The 18,785-nt window shown below is 42.1% G+C and overlaps 3 pseudogenes across 3 annotated transcripts; 1 reads left to right on the top strand and 2 right to left on the bottom strand.

The window, feature by feature from the left end:
- Positions 1-1,187: 1,187 nt before the first annotated feature.
- On the bottom strand, positions 1,188-2,942 carry AT1G36550 (annotated as a pseudogene; the record flags this gene model as incomplete). The annotated part of the gene is made up of 5 exons: positions 1,188-1,397; positions 1,876-1,914; positions 2,006-2,399; positions 2,486-2,637; positions 2,676-2,942.
- Positions 2,943-5,909: 2,967 nt separating this feature from the next.
- AT1G36540 lies at positions 5,910-9,750 on the bottom strand (annotated as a pseudogene; the record flags this gene model as incomplete). Its single annotated transcript has 1 exon — positions 5,910-9,750.
- Positions 9,751-13,696: 3,946 nt separating this feature from the next.
- AT1G36530 lies at positions 13,697-16,371 on the top strand (annotated as a pseudogene; the record flags this gene model as incomplete). Its single annotated transcript has 1 exon — positions 13,697-16,371.
- Positions 16,372-18,785: the final 2,414 nt, after the last annotated feature.

Below are 18,785 nucleotides of genomic sequence, written 5' to 3'. Positions count from 1 at the left end.
TCGAGCATATGAGTCGGATTGATTGATAATGAGGCATGGCTAACGTTTTTAAGTAGAATTCGATCTTGCAGCTTAGAACTTTCAACTTGGACATTGATTTCATCTGGTTTATCTGGTGCTTTGGCTCTGAGTCCCCGCTTTCAAACCTCACCTCCAGCTTGTTCTTGATTGTTTGCTTGAGGGCAAGCAAAGACTAAGTTTGGGGGAGTTCATAAGTGTGTATTTTGCATGTTTTGAGCATCCATTTGTCATCACTTTAGCATCATATCATCATTGTTTTATACCATTTCTCATCATTTGTCATCACTTTACATGTTTAGGATAGATTTGCATGCATGTTGCATATTTGTGTTGATTTTAGGTGATTTAAAGCTGTTGACAAGCTATCTGGAAGAAGCGGACCTGATCATGTCAAACCACTCGAACCCGAGGTCGAGTAGGAGCTTCAAGATCTCAAGAGACCACTCGACCCCCAGGTCGAGTAAAAGAAATCACCACTTCGCCTCACCACTCGACCACGAGGTTGAGTGTCCTCATCTCCATCACCTGACCATCACTCGATCACATCACTCGACCCCTAGGTCGAGTGTCTTCACCTCCATTATCATACCACCACTCGATCTCACCACTCTGCCTTGCAGTCGAGTATCACCATCATCACCACTCGACTGCGTACTCGATGACAAGCTTCAGAGCCTTCTTCATTCCGCACTCAACCAGACACTCGAGCACAAGGAAGAAAAGAAGACTCCAACTATTCACTCGATCTCCCACTCGACCACATGGGTCGAGTACAGTTTTTAATCCGTCCCAGTACTGCGTCGTTTTAAGTATTAGGGTTTCAGAATATTTGGCTATAAGTAGCATGTACTTCACATTTTCGCAGACAAGTTTTATTTATCTAGTTTTATTCTGCAGACCTTGTGTTCTAGACCTTTTGTAATCCGGATTTCTCTTTATCTATTCAGTATTCAGTATTCAGCTTTTGTTCTTGATTTCGTTTACTGTTGTTCATTCTGTTATCATCCTGCTGTTACACTGTTGTTATCATGTTTTCAACTTGTTCAACGTTTATGCTTTCTGTTATGATGTCTGAGTAGTGAATAGATTTCTGAGGATGGGTTAGAGTAGTGTAGAATTCTCAATATGCTAGGTGATTGAGTATTGGTTGATAGATACCTTCTGGATTAGTTGTTCTTAATGCCTATTGCTTTCTGATCAACTGGAATTTGAGCCCAGACATTTCCGTGCCCAAAAGGTGTTCGATGAAATGTCTGAACCACTAATTCCAGATATTCGTGACCCTGTACCAAGGTATTGGTTGCAAGGAGCGTTTTGGCTTTAACTTGTTGATTCGTAATGCCTGTTAGGTTAGCTCTCGTCAATGGTGATTGAGTCTGGAAATAGGTTAACTTGAGAGTCTCTGTTGCGGTGGCACTTTGATTTGGTTAATGAACTTGTTGTTTATGGTTAATTTATTGAGCATATCAATCACCTGTAAACTGAGGAAACGAAACTACTCAATTACCCCACCCTTGGGAATTCTTTATCTGATTGAATTCTTTGTTTACTCTACTGTTGTAAACTGCATCTTGTTATCTGTCGCTTAATTTCTGCAATTCTTTCTTGTTACTCGACCTCATACTCGACCACCCAGTTATTTGGCAACAGACTGTGCAGTCGAGTATCTGTGTTTTATTTTCTGTCTGTTACTCGACCTGTCACTCGACCTCACCCAGTGCTCTGCAAAGAGCTGTGTTGGTCGAGTGTTTTACTGTTTCTGTTTGATTTTCTGTTTTCTGCATGTTCACTTAGGACTGCTAGAACACACCAAAACCTGTTATTGCTTGGCTTGACTTAGTGACTTCTGATCACATCTTGATTGTTAGCATCACACCCATTTGGATTGACAACCTTCAGTACTACAACGAGATGATAGTGCTTTAGGTTTAATTGATTAAAAACCTATTATCAGTCCTTTCCTTTGACATTTGTAACACCTAACATCACAAACTCTAGATGTAGAAATTTCAGCCTTTCCTTTGTGATCTTGAACTGCAGCATATGTTTTACTTTCAGCCCTTGAACTGAGAATCGGCTTATAGCTGCTGGTTCTCTCTTCTCTTTGGTAAGTAGGCTTAGCAACGGTTCCTGAACCATAACTAGATCGTGATGAACTCTTCCTCTTAACTTGTTGTTCAAACAAAATCGCCTTGTGCAACATCTCTTCTATTTCAACATAGTATTGAGTCTCCAATCTGTCTTGAATATCTCTGTTTAAATCCCCAAGAAACCTTGACATAGTTGCTTCTCTATCCTCAGAAATATCAGCCCGCAACATCAAAGTCTCCATTTCCTTGTAGTACTCTTCGACATAACGGTTCCCTTGTGTAAGATTCCTCAACTTGAAATACAGCTCACGGTGGTAGTGACTAGGGACGAAAGTTCTTGATTACGTCTTCGTGAAGTAACTAGCTGATCCCACCAACTCAAAGCATAGTCATAAAATTCAGTAGCAGCAACTCTTACCCTATTGATCTCGATGTAGTGTTGAAGGTTGAAAACTAATTCAATATTCTTTTCCCATTCCAAATAAGCATCTGGATCATTCTTTCCATGGAATGGTGGAATTTTAAGCTTAAGACCTCCAAGATTGTCTTGCAAAAGATCTCTACCTTCTCTAGCACGTCTATGGTGCCTCCTTTGACTATTGTGAGATGAAGTGCTCCTATGCCATAGTACTGATCTGTAGCTTCATCTCTTTGCTCAAGCGGCTCATTAACTCTCATTTGTTCTCCAGGACGAGTCTGCCCCAACTCTAGTTTCTCATGAAACTTTTGGCGAAAAGCATTCAGTTTGGTGTCCATCATTTTCTCAAAGGCTTCTACCAAAAGTTTGTTGTTTCGATTGTTGCTAGTCTCTTCCTCCTCAGATTCAGCCATTCTTTCTGCAAAAGAGACAACAAAACAACACCAGTAACTAGTTCTTTTGAAACAAACACGAAATAACCCTTCAGATGCCATAGAACCCTAATTACGACAGTTTCACTTGTTCAGATGCTAAAAATTATCAAAACGTTCCCAAAAATTTCAGAAACAATTTTACAAAATATTAGACTCTTTTTCGAACCCGTGACAGTTGATTTCGAAATTTTAGCACGCACCAAATAATTATGTAAATTAAATCAAGGTGACAGACGGACACATATCTAAAGATGAAAAGACACAAAATGATAGAGATAGAGAACTCAACTTTCGGAGTGTGCTCTGATACCACATGATAATAGGTTTTTCAGTCAATTGAACCTAAAGCACTATCATGTCGTTGTAGTACTGAAGGTTGTCAATCCAAATGAGTGTGATGCAAACAGATGAGATGTGATCAGAAGTCACTAAGTCAAGCCAAGCAATAACAGTTTTGGGGTTTCTAACAGTCCTAAGCGAACATGCAAAAAACAGAAACAATAATAGAATCACTAAAATCACTCGACCACAACAGGCTGATGCCAGAAGTAGGATGTGGTCGAGTAACAGGCAGGATGTGAAACAGTTACACTCGACTGCACAGTCTGTTGCCAGACACTGGGTGTGGTCGAGTATACTGGTCGAGTAACAGATAGGAAATGAGACAACTGTACTTGACTGCACAGTCTGTTGCCAGACACTGGGTGTGGTCGAGTAATTGCAAAAACTAAGAAACAGGCAATGAGAACGATTAAGCGATAACGATAAAACAGAGAAATAATATAGACGAGAAATTCCTAAGGATGGGGTAATCGAGTAGAGTGGTATCCTAGCCTATTCAACAACAGATCAATTCACTCCCGTGATAGAAATCCTCAAGCAAAGCTAGCCTAGACTAATTCCCATTAACGGAATCTAACTATGCAGACAATAAGAACAGACTGATAAAGTCAATAAACGCTCTAAACAGCCAATCCCTTGGGATAGAGACGAATATCTCAGGAACTAGTGGATCAAGCATTCCATCGAACACCTTCTGGGTGCGAGAATGCTTGGGATCGAATTCCAGTTGATCAGAAAGAAATAAGCAGTAAACGCAACTAGTCCTGAAGGGATTCAATCAATTCTAAAACTTAACCATTCTACAGACTACGGATTCCACAACTACTCTATCCCATCCCTAAGAATTCTAAGTCACTACTCAAACAACATGCTCAAGGACGTAAACGCAGATAAATGATAATATTGCATAAGTAAAGAGATAAGGAGTAGAGAAACAAGATGACAGATGAAATCAAATGCGGAATCGGAATAACTTGGAAAAATCTCGAATTACCGGTTGCAGAAGCAAAAGCAGCGCAGCAGAGTAAAACAGAAAATAAAACTGAAGCAAAAACTCAATGTCGACTAGATGTCTCAGGATAGAACCCTAAGACATCTATTTATACAAAACGAAATAAAATGATAGTAGACGGGCCAATAACCTAATCGCCCGGCCCATAGAGTGATAATGGGCCGAGATGGGCTTCGTGATCCGATGGAGGTCCAGGCCGCTTCCAAACACTTTGTCTTCTCCTCTTCTCTTCCTTGTGCTCAGCTTGTCTGGTTGAGTGCGGATTTGAGTAGACTGTGAAGACATGATCGAGTGTCCGGTCGAGTGATGGTGATGGTGGTGAGTGATGATACTCGACCAGGGGGTCGAGTAACTTGGTAGAGTGAAACCGAGTGTGGTCAGGTGGTGTGGCGAAGTGATACTCGACAAGGGGGTCGAGTGGCGTCATCGAGTAGCCTGAGCTGAGGATACTCGACCAGGGGGTCGAGTAGATGGGAAGAATGGCTCCAAAGTCACTCGACTTGGTGGTCGAGTATGGTGCTGGATGCACACGACCTGGTGGTCGAGTATGTCTTCTGGTTCTAGCTCGTTTCTTCCAATTTGCTCGCAAACAGCTCCAAATCACCTGAAAACAACTCAAAAATGCAATATGTATGCAAAGCTATCCTAATCATGCAAAGTATAAAATCAATGTCCCAGTTGGTAGTTCTAAGATGCGATATGATTGAATTTTACTCAAAAACGTTAGCCATGCCTTGTTATCAATCAATCCGTCTCTTATACTCGACCTACACATGCTTTCAAATCTACCAATCCCTTTAACATTCATTAGTTCTGGAACGTGAATCAAGCAATGCATCATCAATGAACTCATTTGGCTAAGGTGAAGGTTAAGAAACAAAGATGGTCCCTTACAGAATAGGCTTAAGTAACAGGGGATCTCTCAAGAATGATTAAGCTTTAGTAGAATGCTAAAGTTAAGTCCCAAGTTATGCATACAGAGATAAGATCCCATCTACTCAGAGTATAACAATGAAGCTCTAATGGTAATCCCAACTCTAGTCCCAACTTAACTCTACCCTTTGCACTCATGAATCTTTCAAACTCTTTTTCATATCATTCTTTTCTTTTCTATTAACTCTAGGAGAAGCTTTCTCAACACTCTGATACATCCGCTAGATTTCTTTAACAACTAAGGTTCCTGTTTTTAATCTTTAAAACCAAAGGCTTTTAACCCTTCTTCTTTAGCTAACAAGAACCTCATTCTTTTCTTTAACATTCCCAAAATCTTTACTAGATTTTTTTTTTCTAACTTCTTTAGCTTATTTCCCCTAGAATTGTTTCCCTTTCCTTGTCAACAATGAATTCACCCTTTTCTTTTAAACAAATCCCAACCCATGATATAAGCGCCCACCTAGTCCTATCCAGTCCGAAGAACGAGAACTAGAACTACATGAGACACTATCTCTGTCTTTACGAACCTAACACTTTCTACTAAGCTCAATCGAAATAAGACCTCACAAACACTCACGAGTGATATAGGGCTTGAAAGAAAGTTTAGGTTTGGGTTCGGGTTAACTGCTCTAATAAAGAGAGTCAGCTACTTGGACTAACAAGAGTGGTTAAAATGAGTAAGAAAATCCAAGTATTTTAGGGTATCCATGAGTTCAAATACGATGCCAAGACATGATAATTCTAAATCAGATTCAAGTTCAAATTGATAGGGAATGGTATCAGATCCTAACAGTGTGGTCGAGTAGAGCAATCTAGGCATGGTGGAGTCTTACTTCAATCTCATTGACTATGCATCAGGCAACTAACAACGAGGGCGCTGAGTTTATCTGGTGAACCAAAATGCTTACAAGGCTATCTCATCATTATCCCCTATGCATATGCAATGATCCTAAATGAAACACTCTAGACTCGATCCTAAATGCAATGCAACTACATGAACACTGTGTTTTTGTGAAATCATTTTCTGAAATTTTTCAATTTTTTGGTTTTTTCTATGCCTTAGATGAATGCAGACTCAAAATTATATACAATACAACACACACTTCCTGAGCCCTCCCCTAAACTTAAATCACACAGTCCACTGTGTGACCAAATTTGGAAGAGAGTACTCAGGACAAAACACATCACAGAAACAAAATAAAAAACAGGAGATGGTATATTACAATGGTGGAGTGAGGTGCTTACCTCAGTGGAAGAAGGAGCGGAGTTGGTCGTCAATAGCCGCATGTGATTGCTCCCAAGCCATCGAAGAATCTCCCTGTTGTGTCTCAGCTTCCCCTTGGGGGTACTCGACCTCTGCTCATTCGTCGCGGCCAGCACCGCGGTGATGATACTCGACCTCTCTTCTTCTGCTGCGGCCAGCACCGCGGTCGAGTGATTTACTGACATGGAGAAGTTGTGATTGCATCATTCGCTATACTCGATCACATCGTCATTCGGTCTCTATAGGGTGTGGTCGAGTGATTTCCCGGGGTGGAGAAGCCAGAACAATGTCGAGTGTCCTTGATTGCTCCATGGTCGAGTGTATTGCTGTTTCCTCAAGGCCAGAATCTATTTCCCTCAGCTCTTCATACTTATCTCCTGAAAACACTTAACAAGATGCGTCAAAAACAACAAGGAAAATTAAAGATATGTACAAAGATAGGCATGGGACTTCCTCCCAAGTGAGCTTGTTTTAGGTCTCTAGCTTGACTCCTCATACTCATTAAGAAGAAAATGGGTGATAGAGAGGATCTGCATAGTCCTCTCTGATCTCATCATCATATTCAGCGTCCTCTCTTGAGAGATGAGTAGCCGAATACTCAATTCTTCTTTCCTCGAAATAGGCCTCTCTCTCTTCTGGTGGATAATCTATCTCCTCAGACCATCTTGAAGTAAACGTTTTTCTCGGGATAGTATCAATCCCGCATTTTGATTGAGCTTTCTCTTGCATCTGATCCAGTTTACTCTTAAGTTCCTCAACTGTCTGAGCTAGCTTCTCTATGGTTTCTTCTTGCTCATCAGATTTCTTTTTGAGATCTCGCAAGTCAGGTGTAGAGGTTGTGCTTGGTCTGGTGATTGAATCCGAAGGTTGAGGTTGAGCCCTGATCTTTTCTTCTTGAGCTGTCCTTTGCGAAGTTTCGTTGATGTCAAACTGCAGCTTGATGTGCTTCCCAAGGTTGAGACTTATTCTCCCGTCTTTGACATCTATCATCGCTCCCACGGAGGCTAAAAAAGGTCTTCCTAGGATTAGAGGATCCTTAGGTTCTGTTTCCATCTCAAGCACAACAAAATCTGTAGGTACTTCCACTCCATTAATCATTATTGGCAGATCTTGTAGAAGGCCAAAGGGTTTTCTTGAAGACCTATCAGCAAGGATCAAAGTCAGGTCGCAAGGCCTGTACTGAGTGAATTCCAGCTTCCTTGCCACGGAGAGTGGCATTAAGCTTACTGAAGCTCCCAAATCACAAAGACAATTGCTGAAAACCAATTGACCAATGGAACATGGTAGAGTGAAAGTTCCAGGATCTTCCAGTTTTTCTTGAACACTTCTCTTAACAGTGGCCCTAGACGGATTCGCCTCACATTCGTCTTCTGAATCTTGATAAATCTTGATCCTTTCCAGAATTGACTTTCTCACATTTTTGTGAGGATCCGGGATCAGGTTGAGAACTTCTATTAGAGGCATCACCGCTTCCATCTCATCAAGCTGCTTCTCTGCAAGAGAATTGTATCTTTGTATCCATGCTTTCCTGAATTTCCATGGAAGAGCACGTGAAGGTAATGGTGCTGGCTTGAATCGTTTTACCATCCTCTCAATGATGGCTGGTTTCTCGCCTAGGTTGGACTGAGTTTAAAAACAGGATCCAGCTGAATGGTCGAGTCCAGCAACTGAAATTTCAATCTAAGTAGAAGCCTCCCCATCCTGAACATCACTGTCCTCGGTGATTGATGTGGAGACATGTCGAGTAGGCAGCTCTCGATCATGACAAATGGTGATAGCATGAGCAGTGGCGTAATCCTTCGGGTTCTGTATGGACTTTCCTGGAAGTCCTGTTACTTTGGGAGCGGAGGTCGACGCAGTTTGTCCTTCCATGTATCTGACCTTTGAGGTGAGTACCTCAAGTTTGATATTCAGATCGTTGAAAGTGCAATCGACCTTGTTATGAATTTCTGCCATCTTTTTGGCGAGATCCATTGCTCTTGCACCTTGTCCTTGGAGAATTGCTGTAACATGTTCTTCAAGTCTGAATCTGGAGTTGTTGAAGCTGGTTGTTGTTGCTGCTGTGTGAAACCAGGTGGTGGAAGTTGCTGCTGATAGTTGCCCTGGTACTGCTGCTTAAGAACATACCCCTGACCTTGGTTGTATGGAACAAAGGGCTTGGGTTGATTCTGCTGCTGTGAAGGGTAGACTTGGTCCTGCGGGTTTGCAACGTTTGTACTTCTGTAAGACAGATTGGGATGGTTCTGCTTGAAGTTGTTGAAACCCTTGTTGTAACCTCCTTGGTTCTGCACATAGTTGACCTCTTCTGATTGCAAAGTCTCCCCATCCTGAACTTGGAACTTCTCATCATCACCCAGAAAATGAATGTGCTTCTGTTGCACAAGGAGTAGCTTATCCAGTTTGTCATTCATGGCTTTCATTTCCCTGCGGTGCTTCTCATCAGAATCAGAGCTGGTGCGGATGCTTTTGTCATAATCTTCATTATAGTTGCCATCCGACTGAGCTAAGTTCTCTACCAGCTCCCATCCTTCTTCAACGTCTTTGTTGAGGAAGTTCTTGTTAGAAGCGGTATCAAGAAGCATCCTCATCTTGGGAAGGACACCTCTGTAGAGAGTGCTGAGAAGTGAAGCTTTGGAGAAACCATGATGAGGACATTGCGTCTGATAACCTTTGAAGCGCTCCCATGCTTCACAAAAACTCTCATTATTTGTTTGTGTGAAACCGGAGATATCATTCCTTAGTCTCGCAGTCCTGGAGTTTGAGAAAAACTTAGCCAAGAAGGCTTTCTTGCAGTCATTCGAGGAGGTGATAGAGCCTTGAGGAAGCGACTTTTCCCACTGATGGGCTTTGTCTCCAAGAGAGAATGGAAACAATCTGAGCTTGAAGCCATCCTCACTAACTCCATTGATCTTTGTTAGGCTGTAGAGCCTATCAAACTCGTCCAGGTGATCGAGTGGATCCTCCATAGGGAGGCCGTGGAACTTGTTGCTCTGAATCATGGCAATGAGACCGCTCTTGATCTCAAAGTTGTTGTTCTGCACAGGTGGAGGCACGATGCCATTACGCTGATTGTGGTTGCGTGGTGCATCGCCTGCACCTATGTTGTTTGGTTGCACTTGCTCATCTACAACTGCAGCCATTGTGTCTGTTTCTGTCTGTGTTCTGAGTTGGCGTGCAATACGGTAGATGTTATTGTTGAACAAGAGATTCTGATTTCCTCGTGACCGTGTTTGCATACAACGAGTACCAACTGGTGAAGCTGGTGATTCGTAGTACCTGAATCAAAACAGACAAACAGAAAAAACACAAAGTTAGTAACTTTAAGAAAAATTGAAAAAGAACTTGATCTTAAGTATTTTGAAATCTCAAATATAGCAAACAAACACCCAATTGGCAACGGCGCCAAATTGATAATATGTTTTTAAGTCAATTGAACCTAAAGCACTATCATGTCGTTGTAGTACTGAAGGTTGTCAATCCAAATGAGTGTGATGCAAACAGATGAGATGTGATCAGAAGTCACTAAGTCAAGCCAAGCAATAACAGTTTTGGGGTTTCTAACAGTCCTAAGCGAACATGCAGAAAACAGAAACAATAACAGAATCACTAAAATCACTCGACCACAACAGGCTGATGCCAGAAGTAGGATGTGGTCGAGTAACAGGCAGGATGTGAAACAGATATACTCGACTGCACAGTCTGTTGCCAGACACTGGGTGTGGTCGAGTATACTGGTCGAGTAACAGACAGGAAATGAGACAACTGTACTTGACTGCACAGTCTGTTGCCAGACACTGGGTGTGGTTGAGTAAGTTGGTCGAGTAATTGCAAAAACTAAGAAACAGGCAATGAGAACGATTAAGCGATAACGATAAAACAGAGAAATAATATAGACGAGAAATTCTTAAGGATGGGGTAATCAAGTAGAGTGGTATCCTAGCATATTCAAATGGTTAACAAGCGCAATCAAGCTATCCCTAGACAACAGGTTCAACAACAGATCAATTCACTCCCGTGATAGAAATCCTCAAGCAAAGCTAGCCTAGACTAATTCCCATTAACGAAATCTAACTATGCAGGCAATAAGAACAGACTGATAAAGTCAATAAACGCTCTAAACGGCCAATCCCTTGGGATAGAGACGAATATCTCAGGAACTAGTGGATCAAGCATTCCATCGAACACCTTCTGGGTGCGAGAATGCTTGGGATCGAATTCCAGTTGATCAGAAAGAAATAAGCAGTAAACGCAACTAGTCCTGAAGGGATTCAATCAATTCTAAAACTTAACCATTCTACAGACTACGGATTCCACAACTACTCTATCCCATCCCTAAGAATTCTAAGTCACTACCCAAACAACATGCTCAAGGACGTAAACGCAGATAAATGATAATATTGCATAAGTAAAGAGATAAGGAGTAGAGAAACAAGATGACAGATGAAATCAAATGCGGAATCGGAATAACTTGGAAAAATCTCGAATTACCGGTTGCAGAAGCAAAAGCAGCGCAGTAGAGTAAAACAGAAAATAAAACTGAAGCAAAAACTCAATGTCGACTAGATGTCTCAGGACAGAACCCTAAGACATCTATTTATACAAAACGAAATAAAATGATAGTAGACGGGCCAATAACCTAATCGCCCGGCCCATAGAGTGATAATGGGCCGAGATGGGCTTCGTGATCCGATGGAGGTCCAGGCCGCTTCCAAACACTTTGTCTTCTCCTCTTCTCTTCCTTGTGCTCAGCTTATCTGGTTGAGTGCGGATTTGAGTAAACTGTGAAGACGTGATCGAGTGTCCGGTCGAGTGATGGTGATGGTGGTGAGTGATGATACTCGACCAGGGGGTCGAGTAACTTGGTAGAGTGAATGGCCGAGTGTGGTCAGGTGGTATGGCAAAGTGATACTCGACCAGGGGGTCGAGTGGCATCATCGAGTAACCTGAGCTGAGGATACTCGGCCAGGGGGTCAAGTAGATGGGAAGAATGGCTCCAAAGTCACTCGACTTGGTGGTCGAGTATGGTGCTGGATGCACATGACCTGGTGGTCGAGTATGTCTTCTGGTTCTGGCTCGTTTCTTCCAATTTGCTCGCAAACAGCTCCAAATCACCTGAAAACAACTCAGAAATGCAATATGTATGCAAAGCTATCCTAATCATGCAAAGTATGCAAGAGCGATGAGAAATGATATAAAACAGTGATGAATGATACGAAGCTGGACTCAAAACAATGATGAATGGACATTGAAACCATGCAAATTATAGACATATCACCACAAGATGAGATCCTCCCAAGGACTCGACACTCTTAGGTTAAGCAAAGGATAGAGGTAGCTGTAAAGCCGTGATGATGGATAGATTTGAATGAATCGATGGATATCACAGAAGCTTGCGGAAGGGTTTCAAGATATCGAGACTTAGATCCTTTGGATATGCGCACCAAAAGAGACTAAGGATTTTGCTGGATATACACACCAACAAGATGATCTTCTTAGAAAAGGTTTTTGATTAAAAGAAAAATAAGTCCTCAAAAGAGAATACAAGAGAATATAAAGAAAAGGAGAAGAGAAGATGAAGAGGCAAGTCTTGGAACATACTCCAAGGCTGCCTAGAACACAACAGAAATTAAAAACAAAGTTTAAAATTTAAAATACACTCCTCAACTTTAAAGGCCACGAAAGTTTCTCTTTATTTTAGTGGGTTTGGGCCTTGAATCATTAAAATGGATTATATGAAGTGAAAACATAAGCCTCATTAAAAACCTTCCTTTGGAAAACCCAGTAGGACAAAACCAAAGGCAGGGAAAAAGAGCACTCATAAATCACTTATCCATCTTGATGAGGTCCTTGAGCTTGAATCAAAACCAAAGAGGTAGTGACTTGGCTCAAGTCATTTGGTCGGTCCCAAATGTGGTTAAGCATCCCGGCAATGGCTTGGTCGAATAGCTTAGCTCTAGAACGAGTCATTGGGACGGCCGGTGTGACAAGAACATCCTCCGCTACAAGCTTCTCCTCAGCTACAAGCTCATCCTCAGCTACAAGCTCACGTTCAAGCTCCGGTTCATGCTCCATATCGTTAATGCTATCCATGATCATATCAGCACCATCCGGTTCATCGAGGCGACAGCCTGGAGAGCAGATTAGAGACAAATTACGAGATCAGAACTTAGAAATAACGCGCAGACGAGAAGGAAAAGGGTTACACGTACCCGCAAGAAGTGAGACGCCGTCTCGGCATACTTCCGCGACTCTAAGAGAGTATCCGGTGGAGGGAGCAGAGGACCCGCACAGCCCTCGAGAAGGTTTGCCGAGGTAATCCGATCCTTAAAGATCGGGAGCTCCTTCTCCGCCTCGTCGCTCGAGGGCTTCTTCCTTTTGTACTTCTTCTTCTTGGACGAAGAGTCATCCGTTCGAACACGCTTCCCCGCTACCTTATCAGTCGCCGGCAGCGCAACGACCGCTGATATAACCCGATTTTCACCGATTTTATCTATGTTTTAGGTATAGGATTTTGGGTCTTTATGTTATTTTTCGAGTCTTTTTAGTGTCTTTTCAGGTATTCTATGCAGTGGGACAACAATGGAGATAAGGAGACATTTTGAAGCAAAAGCTAAGGAAAAGGAAGCTAAGGATAATTTTGGTTCAGGAATCAGCGAAGAGTGTCGACCGACACACTGTTGGTGTTGATCGACACCAGTTTCGGCCCAGCAAAAACCCTAGACGCTTTCGAGTTTTCAAAAGCTCAAGTTTGCCCCAGAAGATTTCCCTATTTGCATTATTAGTCCCTGGACGTTTTTAGGGTTTATATATATTGTTTTTAGACCTAAGTTTCATATATCAAGTCTTTTATAAAGTTCTTTGCAAAACTCTATTGTGAGAGACATAAGCTATTCATCGATTATTCTTCAGAGTTTCATTTAGATCTATATACAGTGAAGAGATCCCTTCTTTCCCCTTCTCTATTTACTATGTTTATGCTTTTTATCTCAAATATGTTGTTTGTTTCATCCGATATGTCTTGAGTAATCTGCTTGTTAGGAATAGGGTTTCTCATTTGGGATTCATATGGTTTAGTAGATTGCCCCCTTTGCTAGGTTATCTATAGAATTCTTCATCTTTAATTATACCTAATGCTAGATCTAGAGTAATTAACTAGATCTTGAATCCAGACAATAGATATGCCCGCCATAGGTATCTCCAGCTGGGAAACCACGTCGTAATCTTGGGGATTTCAACAGGCCAGACCTGTTCTATGCTAATCGATCAGCGATTGTACCCCCACCATTCTAGAAGAACGACTATGAGCTGAAGCCTGGCTACTTTGCTTTAGTTGGCAAGCATCCTTTCCATGGCTTATCTCATGAGCAGCCAATGGATCATATCGAACGATTTGAGGACCTTGTTCTGAGCATCAAGGCTAATAGAGTCTCAGAGGACTACCTACTATGCAAGCTCTTCCCTTATTCACTTGCTGGGGAAGCAACTTCTTCGCTGAAGCAACTTAAAGCAGGTTCCCTCAAGACTTGGAGAAGCATCAAGATAGCCTTCTTGAACAATTTCTACAGTGATGCTTAGTCTGAGGAGTTGAGAAACAAGCTGTCTACCTTCACACAAGGTCCAGCTGAAGCTTTCAAGGCTGCTTGGGTTTGTTTCAAGGAGTACCAACGAGATTGTCCACATCATGGTTTCAGTGAGGTACAACTTCTAGGTACCTTCTTCAGAGGAGTTGATTGGAGATACCAGATGGCTCTAGATGCAGCAAGCAATGATAACTTCAATACACGTTACCCAGCTGATGCTACAGCCCTGATAGAGAACCTTGCTTGCAGCAACAGTACCAAGAATGCTGATTTTGAGAGGAAGAAGATTGCTGGAACTATTTCAGAAAATCAGATGGCAGAGGTGAATGCTAAGCTGGATTCGGTTCATAACTTGCTCACAGGGAAGAAGCATGTCCACTTTGCAGCTGAGGAGAAGACTATTGAGCCTGAGCGTGAGTCAGAGGAAGGAGTCTTCTATTAGGCAGCCACATGGCAACTTCAGTGGCAACAAATTTACAGGGACCAGGGTTCCTCCAACTTCACTCCAAAGCATGCTTTCCAAAAGACTTTTCCTCAAAGCAGCTTTCAGAGGAACTATGGTAATTCAACTTACCAAACCCCCCTCCACCCTCGGAAGAGATAAGAATGGAATCGATGCTTGAGCAGATTCTAGAGAGCCAAACAAAGCTTGTTGTGGAGTTTAATGGCAAGTTTGATGCTGTCTACATAGATCTTAATGGGAAGATCGACAATCTGAGCTCTTACTTGAAGAAGCTAGATGTACAGGTAGCTGAAACTGCACAATCTATCAAGAGACAAGAAGGTTTTCTTCCTGGTAATCCTGATGCTAACCCAAGGAAGAGCTGCAATGCCATCTTGATTAGAGAAGGAGATGATGTGTGGGAAGAATTTGATACTGAAGACGAGTTGGAGCTCGTAGTTGCAGAGATGGTGTCGACCGACACCCTCCTGTGTCGATCGACACCATATGGGACACTTTTCTCAGAGACGACTCAATACGACGGTGTCGATCGATACCCGTCTAGTGTCGATCGACACTGGATCCGGATTGCACCTTGTGAGGTACAAATACCTATGCAGCCCGAATCTGTCTACACTCCTCCTGTCCCCTATCCGAGGAGGCGTCGTTCTAAGCAGGAGATTCACGCTGTTAAGTGCACAGCCATAATTGAGAAGATCCTCCATACTCTTCCTAAGGATGCTTGAGAGACATCTTCCGCCTCACTCAACAGGTATGTCAAACAACTTGTTGACAATGGAATTAGTTCAGATGAAGCTAAGCTGCTCACCAGAGACATCAGTGCAATCATGCTGCCTAAAGCCAAAGAGGAGAAGGCACAGAGAGTAGACATAGCTGAATACATCTGCACCATTACTCCTGGTCAGACCACTGAGAAGCTTCCAGATCCAGGTAGCTTTGTTCTTGATTGCTCTATCTCCACAAGCAGATTCAGCCGCTCTTTGTGTCATCTGGGATCAAGCATCAACCTCATGCCCAAGTCTGTTGCTCAGAGACTCGGCATGAATCACTACAGACCTACTCGCATTACTCTTCTCTTCGCGGATCGTTCCAAGCGAATCCCTGAAGGAATCCTTGAAGATGTTCCTGTTAAGGTTGGTAACTCTGTTATCCCTGCTGGTTTTGTAGTCCTGGACTATGAGAAGGAACCCAATGATCCCCTTATCCTTGGAAGAGCATTCCTAGCTACAGCTGGTGCTAAGTTTGATGTGAAGAGAGGGAGAATCTTTCTCAAGGTTTGTGATTCAGAGATGGAGTTTGGCATGGATGGTTCAGAGCTTACTAAGCCTATCAGTTGCATTGCCTCCAGCACAAACACACCTCCTCAGACTGATCAGAATCCCACCACAGAGCCACACACAACGCTCCAACACGTTCAGCTCGCCAATGACAGTTGCAGAGGAACGGTTTTGATCGACACCACTATCCCTGTCGATCGACACCCTCGGGTTTCACAGACAGATGATTCTGCACATTCTCTTCAACCCACACCACTTAAGGACCTATGTGATAAGTTCTCTTCTCTCTCTTCTCCTGTTTTATCTTTGATTAATTCTTTAGATTATTCGAAGACTGCTTCACTAGATAACAAGCCTAGAGTTCCTCGAAAGCTTGTTTCTCCTGTTGTTCTTGCAGGTGACGAGATGAGTATTGATCGACACACCACTGAGTGTCGATCGACACCAGAAGCTGCTCCAACCAGATCCGTTTACACACCGCCTTGGAAGGCGAGGAGGCAGCAGAAATCTTCCACCACCACTCCACCCATATCCTAAACTCCGCCAAGTCAAGCTATTGACTCAAAACAAGCGCTTAGTGGGAGGCAACCCACTGGTTTGATTTATCTTTTCCCTTTCTTTTCTTTTCTTTTATTTTTGTTTTATTTTTCCTGCTTTCTCTGGATTTGAATGCCACTGGGGACAGTGTCGTTTAAGTCTGGGGGAGGTTGTTACTAATGATGCTTTTATTTTTGTTTCTTATTTTGCAATTCATTTGGTTATTTCTTTCCCTTCATGATCATGTTTTCTTTAGTTTAGTTAGGAATCATGATCTATATTTCTCTTGTTTATTGCCTGATTGATGAGTGCTGCAGGTTCGAGTCAATCCGACTATTGGAAAATCTAGATGGCAAACCAACAGACTTGAGGATATCCTAGTTTCCAACTCAACCACTAAGGCTGGAGCTAATCTCACTGCTCTTCCTTTTACCTCTTCAAACGGTAAATCACGAGAGATTGAGACGACTTTCGGATAGTGTATAGGGGTATGAATGTTTCCTATGACCTCATTATTATACATTATTTGGAATGATCAATTACAAAGGTTGGAAAAATGCCGAGGGTGTCGATCCAGTATGCGAGTTCCCATTTGTTTATTCTCTAAAAATAATAAGTCTGGGGGAGAGAAAGAACACCGAAAAAGAAAAAAAAAATATAAAGAATGGTCAATTTATCATGGTATTGTACAGGAATGAGTCTACAAGGATCTTGAATGTTGGCTTGTTTGATGAGACCCAGCGATGAAAGCCTGGTGGATATAGTTGTGGAACTTAGGTATGGAATCTAGAATGTTGTGTAAGCTTGTAGAGAAGTACATGTTGGTTAGGATTTGATTACACTTGTTAGGCATATGGACTTAGTTTGAATAATCATGGCAATAGGCTAGAGAATGTTGGGAGTTCCTTTGTTTTCAAAACCTCTTCCACGGGTTCACCGATTTTATCTATGTTTTAGGTATAGGATTTTGAGTCTTTATGTTATTTCTCGAGTCTTTTTAGTGTCTTTTTAGGTATTCTATGCAGTGAGATAACAATGGAGATAAGGAGACATTTTGGAGCAAAAGCTAAGGAAAAGGAAGCTACGGGCGATTTTGGTTCAGGAATCAGCGAGGAGTGTCGACTGACACACTCTTGGTGTCGATCGACACCAGTTTCGGCCCAGCAAAAACCCTAGACGCTTTTGAGTTTCCAGAAGCTCAAGTTTGCCCCAGAAGATTTTCCTATTTGCATTATAGTCCCTGGACGTTTTTAGGGTCTATAGGGTCTATATATATATATATTGTTTTTAGACCTAAGTTTCATATATCAAGTCTTTTATAAAGTTTTGCAAAACCCTATTGTGAGAGACATAAGCTATTCATCGATTATTCTTCAGAGTTTCATTCAGATCTATATACAGTGAAGAGATCCCTTCTTTCCCCTTCTCTATTTATTGTGTTTATGCTTTTTATCTCAAATATGTTGTTTGTTTCATCAAATATGTCTGAGTAATCTGCTTGTTAGGAATAGGGTTTCTCATTAGAGATTCATATGGTTTAGTAGATTGCCCCCTTTGCTAGGTTATCTATAGAATTCTTCATCTTTAATTATGCCTAATGCTAGATCTAGAGTAATTAACTAGATCTTGAATTCAGACAATAGATATGCCCGCCATAGGTATCTGTAGTTGGATCTATTATTTGATGAGTCTGGTTTATAGGTGTGTAATAAAAATCGGCCTATCTACTAAGATGAACAATTGAACTCGTTAAGAATGCATATTTAGGTTGATAGTTTCTCGGCTTCTCCGGTTATTATTAGCTATAGATATAGGGAGTTTCACTTCACGCCCACTGGTTATTCCATAATTAGAGTTTGAGTTTAAGAATGGTTCGATAACAACCTAGTTTTCAGTAGATCTACTAACCAATAGTTTCCTGAGAATACCCTGTTTCTAGCTCTTTATTAAAACGTTTACAACACAATCAATCTGATGTCTTTTTACTTTGTTCTATTTTATTTTCACTCATACCCTGCTAGCTTGATCTCGATATTTAACTCATTGTTTGAACAAAAAAACTACGTGAATTCGATCCTAAAATACTGCAATTAATCTCTTATTTGAGAGAGTAATTCTAGGTAATTTTAACCATATTAACCGCCTCGGGTGCAGTCGCATCAGCGGGCAGATCGGCCATCCGAGCCTCAGTAGACGCCGACTCAATCGGCATTGTCGCCTCGGGTGCAAGCGCATCAGCGGGCAGAGTCGCCTCGGGGGAAGCCCGCGGTGAGATCAACCCCGCCTCGGCAAGACGCTTCTCCTCCATCAGACGCCTCTCTCGTCCTCTTTTTTCTTTGCGTAAACCTCCCTCTGAGTAAGCTTGGTCGACTGCATGTCTACGAAGAACTGGGTCCATGATCCAAGGACTCCGA

The sequence above is a fragment of the Arabidopsis thaliana genome (genome assembly GCF_000001735.4).
Source record: "Arabidopsis thaliana chromosome 1 sequence".
In the NCBI taxonomy this organism is placed as follows: Eukaryota; Viridiplantae; Streptophyta; class Magnoliopsida; order Brassicales; family Brassicaceae; genus Arabidopsis; species Arabidopsis thaliana.
This window is presented reverse-complemented; position numbering and strand designations above follow the sequence as displayed.